Raw genomic sequence first — 9674 nt, forward strand, 5'->3', positions numbered from 1 at the left:
TCAAACACCATTCATGAAAACACCTTGCACGGTACTGTTACAAAATCATTAAAAAACAGTTTGAATTATTCGTTATCAAAATCATTAAAAAAAAATAGTACAAAAAAATAATTATTCAAACTCAGTAATTTTACTGAAATAATAATACCAAATACCAATCCATATGTTACAAAATTAATTTCTTTTTCTTAATCGACCACCTTTCATTAACCACCAAAAGAGAATAATTACAAAGAGCATTAGATTACCACAATCTGATTAGTCTCTATATTCACTCTCTACCAAAAAATATTTTTATACAAAATCTACTTTATATTTATATTGTTTATATTGTTAAGTCACAACTAGAAAACAAAATTATGGAATTTGTGTGTGTTTAAAAAAAGTGAAGGCGTAAGACGGGGCATTTTAACTTAGCAAGGGACGAGGCATAAGTCCCATGAATCTAAAATAATTAATACATGATTATAGAAACTCATAAAAAATACAACCTCTAACATAATTTTATAAGTATAAAAAATGCAATGCATAAAATCAATTATGAGATGTAAATCAAATCTAACATCTTAACTTTCAAATAATTAAAAAATTACAATATATAATAAAAACATCATTCCATCATGAATAAAAATAAAAAAATGACTTTCAAATAAAAAAATAATAAAATATAATAATTTTGATACATATAACAAAAACGTGAATACCAATAACAAACTTCAAGCTAACCCAAAAAGGTATGAATTGATACTAAGATGAAATAGTTGACAAAAGAATATTTTAAAAATGAATACAAATAAAATACTCTTGAAAAACAAAATTAGGGTATAGGTCAGACCTTAAATAAATGTAAATTTTACATAAGTCCCATACTGATTCTTCCCAATTACACTCCATTCCTATTCTTTTAAAAATTACCCGAAATCTTTTTTTTTTTGGTAGAATTCGGATACATCACGTACGTCCTGATACATCGCGTAAAGTGATGTATCCGACGAATTCATAGCGTAAAGTGATGTATCCGACGTCCTGATACATCACGTAAATTATGTATCCGACCAGTACATCGCGTAAAGTGATGTATCTGACGTCCTGATACATCACGTAAAGTGATGTATCCGACCGATACATCGTGTATAGTGATGTATCAGAATAGGAAAGAGTAGGGATTTTTGTGGTTTTTTTAAATGGTAGAAAATTTTAGAGAATATGTAAAATAAGTTGTATATTTAGATAAATTTTCCTAAATAAATTCCAACATGATGAACTTTAAAAAGCATGCGTACAAGTAGAATTAGGGTTTAAGTTTTGAAAAAAATTACGTACTAATAAAATTAGGGCTTAGATTTTAAAAAATTGTTACTTCTAAAATATTAGGGTTTAGGTAATATAATGACTTCAAGACCTAAAACAGCAATCAAATTAAAATGAACTTAAAAAAAGTGTACACACTAATTATTTAACTAATCAACAATCTATTAACTAATAAATTTCAAATTCATTAAATTGAATGTTTTGTGATATACTACCAAATTTAAATACCTGATTTAAAATTCTGAATCTGTCGAGCAATTTTTAGAGGGGATTTATTTTCAACTCTTGCCAACATATAAAATAATTGTGTGACCCAAAATTCCCACTTTCCATTTTTTCTCTGTATATATATCAGAGGTAGAGTAGCATAGCCCATATGTTTGTTTACTTTACAGCCGCCAACTATTCACAACAATGGTCTCACAACGTGAATCAGGTAATTCAATTTTCATCTTCCGAATCTGTTCTTTTGTACTATTTTTTAGGGTTCAAATCATAATTTATGTTGTGTTTCTATTCTGAACTCGCCATGAATCACTATTAGATAAGTTTAATTGCTTTAATATGTTTTACTTTAGCGAGCCGAGAGTGTGTTTGAAAACATGATCATCTACCTACATAAAGTAGGGAATAAGGTTTACATACACATCAATCTCCCCACACACCCTTGGCTATGTTGTTGTTGTTGTTAGATGACTTAAATTCTGTGAAAACATTTTGCTGTAACCATTCTAGTGCATAAGCGTTCTTATGAGCCAAGGGCCTCTCTTCCTCAAAAGTAGAGGGATTAAGGTCTATGTACATCTTACCTCCATTACACTGAGAATGTTGTATTCTAGTGCATAAACATATTCGAGAATAAAATTGACTACATCTGGTAGTCGCTAGGATTGGTTGGGCGATTTGCATTAGCAGAAAATGTTCTTTCTTTACCCCTTTGACAAGGGAGATAAGACTTTCCTGTATTTTCTTGGTTTCTCTGTTAGAGCCTGTTTGGCCAAAAATTACTTTTAGAGAAAAAAACAAAATTGTGTTTTGTGTTGTCTCTGCTCAAAAACACCTCCTTTCTTTGGCCAAACACCCTAAATATAAAAAGGAGTGACATTTTTGTTATAGCACATAAGGTTGTCAGGTGTTCATGTCATGCACTTTCTGTTTCATTTCCAGTTGAACTGTATATTGCTTCTTTTTTTCTGGATGACAAACAATAATCTTTTCAGTTTCATGGGCTTCCTAATCCATAAAAGGAGGTCTAGAAGCTTCCATTTTCGTTCTCATTTCAGTTTTTGATTTGATTTTTGTGAGCTCTGTATGGGGGAATTGTATTGGGAAAATAAGAAGAAAAAGATAATAACAATATTGAGATAATTCTGAAATCCACTCAGCTTCTCTTACTTGATTGAACATTTGAAATTTCAATTACTTTTAGTGATCTTCCAAGGTGGTCGAGACACACTAGTTTATGTTTGGAAACAAATTTGAGCAATGTAATGCAAACATTTTGATATTCTGATTTTTGTATCTGAAATTTAGCTCTTTTGATACACTAAACTAACCAATAATAACTAAAGAATGCAAGATGATACCTATATGGATGAAGACTTCCAGTTTCTATAACCTTTGGATTTCATTACAAAGAATATAATGGATATGAGCTGCAAAAAATAATAAAAGAGAAAAAGGAAAAGTTTTAGAAAGATAAACTTAGGCGGAATGAAAAAGCGTTCATGAGAGGGACCACAGACAAAATCCTGCAAGAGAAAAGGAGAAGAAGAAACAACAAAAGGAAAAAGAGTGTGAACGGGATAGAGAAAGGAGTGAAAAGAACAAGGGGAAAGAAACGCACAACGACAAAGAAAAACCATGTGAGGATATAATGGATTCAAAACTGAGTGGAGAAAAAGAGGCTGCCAAACGTGAGGAAAATGGAAAAGCTGGAGGTAATGCATTTCTATTACAGCTAATATTCTACTTATAAACATTTATTCTAAGCTGGAGGTAATAAGTTGTGCGAAGGAGCATTATAGATGCAAGACTTTTTGAGCATGCAGCCGATAGTTCTAAACATTTCTTTGTTGGTTTTGTGACACTAAGTTTTGCTTTTGTTGAGTTGCAAGATAGATTTGGAGCCGATGGATATTTGCACAGTACTCTCAACCTCTTTGTCGTGTGAAATTCCTCGTTGTGATGTAATGATCTTGGAAGGACATATATTTGAAGTTTGAATGCATGTCTATAACGTTCTTCTAGTCCGACGTGATTTATCAATAGGTGATCCGATATATATCTTCTCTTTTCTCTCTTCTATATTAACGTAACAATTTTCTCTTGCTCCTAAACTCATTGTGGGTTTATTCTATGCTTGCTTGAGTCTAGAAGGGTCACTTCTTGCATCTAAGTAAGTATTAGTACCATTTCTTTCTTTTGTTGCTCTCGTCTATGAATCAACTCATGTTCATATTCATACTTCTATTTCTAATTCTATTGTGGTTTTACGACTTTGGATATAATCATCATAAGCACCGAGATTTTACAAAGGATCATGTCTCTTATAGCTAACCACGTGTAATATCAAGAGAGATGATCCTTCATAAAATCCCGATGCTTATGATAATTATTTTCAAAGTTGTGAAATCGCAATAGAATTAGAAACAGAAGTATGAATATGAACATGAGTTGATTCATAGACAAGAACAACAAAAGAGAGAAATGGTACTAATGCTTACCCAGATGCAAGAAGTGACTCTTCTGGACTCCAAGCACAGACAAAAACCTGGCATGAGTTTAGGAAGAAGAAAAATTGTAATGTCAATATAAAAAAACAAGAAAGAGAAGATATATATTGAATCACCAATTAATAAATCATGGAGGACTAGAAGAACTTTATAGACATGCAGTCAAACCTCAGATTTATGTCCTTCCGAAACCATTGCATCACAACTAGGAATTTCACAAGGCAAAGAGGTTGAGACTCTGCAGATATCCATAGGCTCAAATCTATCTTGCAACAAATGCAAAACTTAATGTCACAAGACCAACAAAGAAATGTGTAGACGTATCAGCTATATGCTGAAAAAAACTTGCATTTATCATGCTCATACGAGTAGAAAATTAGTTGCAATTGGAATGTATTACCTCCAGCTTTTCCATTTTCCTCATGTCTGGCAGCCCCTTATTTTCCACTCAGTTTTAAATCCATAATATCCTCGCATGGTTTTTCTTGGTTATTGCGCTTTTGTTTCTCCTTGTTCTTTTCACTCCTTTCTATATAACGTTCACTCTCTTTTTTCTTTTGTTGCTTCTCCTTCTCTCTTTCTCTTGCAGGTTCTCGTTCGTGGTCCCTCACATGGTCAGCATTCGCCTTATCCTTCTACCTAGGTTTATCTCTCTGAAGCTTTTCCTTTTTCTCTTTTATTATATTTTGCAGCTCATATACATTCTTTGTAATGAGATCCAAAGGTTGTAGAAATTGGAAGACTTCATCCATATCTGTATTATCCTGCGTTCCTTAGTTATTATTGGTTAGTTTAGAGTTATCAAAAGAGCATAACTTCAGATACAAAAAACAGAATTTCAAAATGTTTGCATTACATTGCTCAAAATTGTTTGCAGTTAAAGATACCAAATACCCATTTGCACAAAGGTAACAAGAGCACCAGGAGGAACTTGATTTCCATCCATTGTGCTTTTATTGATCCCTGCCTCGTATTCAAAAGCAAATGCTGAATGTAAGAATCCTGATAAAATATATCAGTAAAACCAGTAGACTGGTTAGATACTGTCGTACTAGTCCATCATGATCAAAGTAAAGGTGTCAGCCAGCCTATTAGCAAATCATATCAATAAAGTAACAACTATTGTTAAAAAGGACCAACCATTAACTAGAGTGTCTTGACCACCTTGGAAGCTCACAAAAAGTAATTGAAATTTGGGTTGTTCATTCGCTCAGTGGATTTCATAATTGTCTGAATCTTGTTATTATCTTTTTCTTTTTATTGTCTGAATAATCAGGAGTGACAGTTCCAATGCCCCCATACAACATGTTAAAACAAAACCAACAATTGAAATGAACACGAAAATGGAAAATTCTAAACCTCCTTTAATAGATTAGGAAACCCATGAAACTGAAAAGATGATTATTTGTCATCCAGAAAAACTATTTGTCAAATTAGTGTCTTCACAATAGCAAGATATGCCCATTCTAGCTATTTAAAGTATTGATGTAATGTATTTTCAAATAGAATAACTTTCTAGCTATTATTTTAATACTTTCTTCCACTATCTCTACTTTAATCATATAATAAGTCAAATTAGCAACTTAACTTTTGTCTCTAGTCAAACATCATCGTACTCTCTTTAGACCTACTTGTGAATTACACTGATTATCTTATTGTTGTTGTAGGGGATAATAGACTTTTTATCCTTTCTTTGATGATCAACAATTAGATTGCTTATTTAAATAACCAAACTAGACAACTTTTTTATTACTAGTCTTTCTTTTTAATCATTGAAATATATTCCCTTCACAATTGTTATATTCCTTCTATGTGTAATCAATGAAATTTTTCGTTAATATTGGGAAGTTTGAAAGAATAGGAGTCCTTATGTTTCTAGTTGCCCGTTGGAGGCTAAAAGCACAGGGAAGCCCCACTTTTACATTTGTGGTGTTTGGCCTTAACCAGTCAACTGGGTCGGGTGGCCCGCTAACTGGCCCTCTAAGACGGGCCCATTAAAGGTCCAGCACGGGGGAGATTCGATCGGGTACCGGCCCAACACAAAAAAAAGGGGCCGATCCGGTCATTTTTTGCCTTGGACCGATAAGACCGGCCCGGTAAGGGACCGGTAGCCGGTCCACTGGTCCGGGACCGGCCTGGTTTGGAAAATATATTTTTTTTCCAGAAATTAACATTTGGGCCATTTTTTAAAAAAGAGTCGTTGGGCCCAACAGCTATATAGTCGTTGGCCCAATAGCCAATTCTGAAATTTGACCTTTTAAAAATAAAAAATTATTAATCAAATTTTTTTTATAAAAATATTTAATCATTTTTTTCACCAACAATCATCTAATTCTCTCAATTTCTAAATTTTCTCTTAAAGTGATATCAATCTTTTATTATTTTTTTGCAATTAACAACATCAATCAACTTTCAAGTGTTCAACATTTCATCAATTTTATGATTTTTTATTTGATTTCGGCAATTTGGTATAATCGTTCTTTCTCTTGCTTTTATTTAGGAAATTAATTCTAGTATATTTAAATATTCAAATTTTGTGTTTATAATTTTTATTAGTTTAATTTGCATAATGGATAGATTAAAAAAATAAAGGTAAAACTGTTAAAAATTTGTATTTCGGCGGAGGTAGTGATAGTAAAAAAAAAGTGTTTCCGGTAGAGGTAGTACAAGTAGAAATTATTTCGGTATACCTGAAGCACCACTTAGTGAATTTGGAGAAATAGGTGTAGGTGCACATGACTGAAAAATTAACAGGGACGTATAATAAAATGAGGGACCGTGAAGAGATAGCGGAAATGATAGCTGTGGATTGTCTACCTTTTTCATTTGCTTCTTCTGATGCTTTTATTCATTATATACAATCAATTTATAATCTGATGTTTAACGGTATTCCTAGAAATACTTGTAGATTAGATATTTTTAGACTTCATGGACAATATGCATATTATTTACGTAAGTTATTAACAAATCTTTCATGTAGAGTTTCACTTACTTATGATCTTGCTCATGCTATAAATATTTAACTGTTACTTTCATTGGATAGATAGTGATTTCATTATGCAAAAACGTATTTTAACATTTGAATATGATGAAGACCGAAGACATAATGCACAATTTATTTCTGATTCTATATCAATGGTTGAAAAATTTTATGGTCTTGAACACATAGTTTTATGTATTTCTTTTGATAATGCATCTAACAACACCGCTGCTATTAATTTTTTGAAAACTGAGTTTTTTCCCCTTTAAATGATACTTTTCATATTAGATGTGCTTGTCATATATATAATTTAATTATAAAAGATGGACTTTATTTTTTTGAGCCCAACAATTGAAAAAATTAGGCATGCAGTTGGTTTTATTCAAGGAAATAAATACAAAAGCTAGACTTAAAAAATTTAAAAGAAAATGTAAGGAAAATAATTTTAGATCTAGATTAATGCCCGAAGAAATTGAGACTAGGTGAAATTTGACTTATGATTTTTTAAAGACTTGTAATATTTATAAAGTTCTTATAACTAAAACTTTTAATCAATCTACATATAAATTTTTTGAAATCATATTGGAAGAATCTGATTAGACTAAAATTATGATGTTGTTGTATTTTTAGAAAAAATTTATTTGGCTACTCTTGAATTTTTCAGTGCTTATTATCCTACTGTTTCTACTATTTTAGCTTATTTAGCTAAAATTTATGTATTGCTTATTGAATATAAAAAAAAATGATTACAAAAAAGATGTCGCTGAAATGATAGAAAAATTTTAAAAATATTTTTTTCTCTATTCCCCCTTTTTATTTAATTGGTGCTATGTTAAATCCATATATGAAATTTAATACTATATCTGAATATGTTCGCCTTATATATACTTCTATAGAAATTGAAAAGGATGAAGATCCTAGTCATTATATTGATTTACTTAATAACTTACCCCTAGTCATATTGTTCCTCTATCTCGGCTTTCTGATGAGCCATTATCTTCTAAAAGGTAGGCATGTGGTATGCTTATCCATGGTTTTTTTAATTTATCTATTTAGAATAGAATACAGCCTATATCACAACGGAGCATAAATCAGGACAAACTTAATTATTATTTGAGATAGACTCCAAAGACCTATGATGAAAATAGTGTCACTACACTGGAATGGTGGAAGAATAATCAAAAACAATATCTAGTATTATCAACCATGGCTAGAAATGTGTTAAATGTTCTCATGTCAATCATTGCATCGGAGAACGCATTTAGTCATTGAAGGCAGCAGATCGGAGACAATAGACACTCTTTGGGAGCAATGTCATGAATATTTTAGTTTGCCTCAAAGATTAGATTAGATCAGAGCGTAGGAATAAAGGTTGAGCAGAAGATACGAAAGAAGACGAAGAATTTGAAGAAATAATGTCAATTGAAAATTCTTCGACACAAGCTAATCCAAATTATGGATTTGTTGATTTTGAAAAATTATGAGTCAATTCCTGTTAATGTTAATACAGATGAATTGGAGAAAATGATTCGAAATATGTAGAAGTTATAATTTATTATATACAACTAATTGTTTTTTTTTTTTGTAACTTGCATGTTTTGAATTTTTTCAATTTATTAATAAAGTTAAAAACTCATTGAGTCTTTGCATTTCTTAATTATTTTTTTCCTACAAATTTTCTATAATTCAATTAAATAATTATTTTTACTTTACATAATCATATAAGGAAAATAAAATTTGTAGTCATTATAAGATTTCAATACTTGAAAAAATATTATTATAATAGATAGTATATTATTAGTATATTTTTATACATTGTAAGTATATATAATATATAATGTAAGTAATAGAGAGTATATTGTGAGTATATTAGATATACATTGTAAGTATATATAATATAATATAAGTATATTATTATAATAGATAGTATATTTTAAGTATATTTGGTATACTTTGTAAATATATATATATAATAGATTATACATTGTGAGTATATTAGATATACATTTTAGGTATATATATAATAATAGATAGTATATTGTGAGTATATTAAATATACATTATAAGTATATATATAATGTAAGTATATCACTATAATAGATAGTATAATGTTAGTATACTTGATATGCAGAATACGTATGTATAGTATAATGTAAGTTGTAAGTATATAATTATAATAGATAATAAATTGTGAGTATATAATGAATATATTATTATAATAGATAGTATATTGTGAGTATATTAGATATACATTGTAAGTATATATAATGTAAGTATATCACTATAATAAATAGTATAATATTAGTATACTTGATATACATATTACGTATATAATTATAATAGATAATAGATTGTGTGTATATAATGAATATATTATTATAATAGATTGTATATTGTGAGTATATTAGATATACATTGTAAGTATATTATAATATAAGTATATGCATACTAATAAATAGTATATTTTGAGTATATTTGGTATACTTTATAAGTATATCTATATAAAAGGGCATCCCGATACACTAAAGTTTTCGCTATGCGCAGGGCTCGACTACAAGGGTCTATTGTACGCAGCCTCCTTGCATTTCTACCAAAGGTTGTTTTCAAGGCTTAAACTCGTGACCTCCTGCTCACATGACAGCAACTTT

At 30.1% G+C, this 9674-nt stretch overlaps 1 long non-coding RNA gene across 1 annotated transcript; it reads left to right on the forward strand.

Annotated features, from left to right (window-relative positions):
* Window positions 1-1608: 1608 nt before the first annotated feature.
* On the forward strand, window positions 1609-8397 carry LOC129895441 (uncharacterized). The gene is made up of 2 exons (XR_008767778.1): window positions 1609-1747; window positions 8088-8397. It is a non-coding gene; the product is annotated as an uncharacterized LOC129895441 (long non-coding RNA).
* Window positions 8398-9674: the final 1277 nt, after the last annotated feature.

This window comes from Solanum dulcamara, chromosome 1 (genome assembly GCF_947179165.1).
Source record: "Solanum dulcamara chromosome 1, daSolDulc1.2, whole genome shotgun sequence".
Classification (NCBI taxonomy): Eukaryota; Viridiplantae; Streptophyta; class Magnoliopsida; order Solanales; family Solanaceae; genus Solanum; species Solanum dulcamara.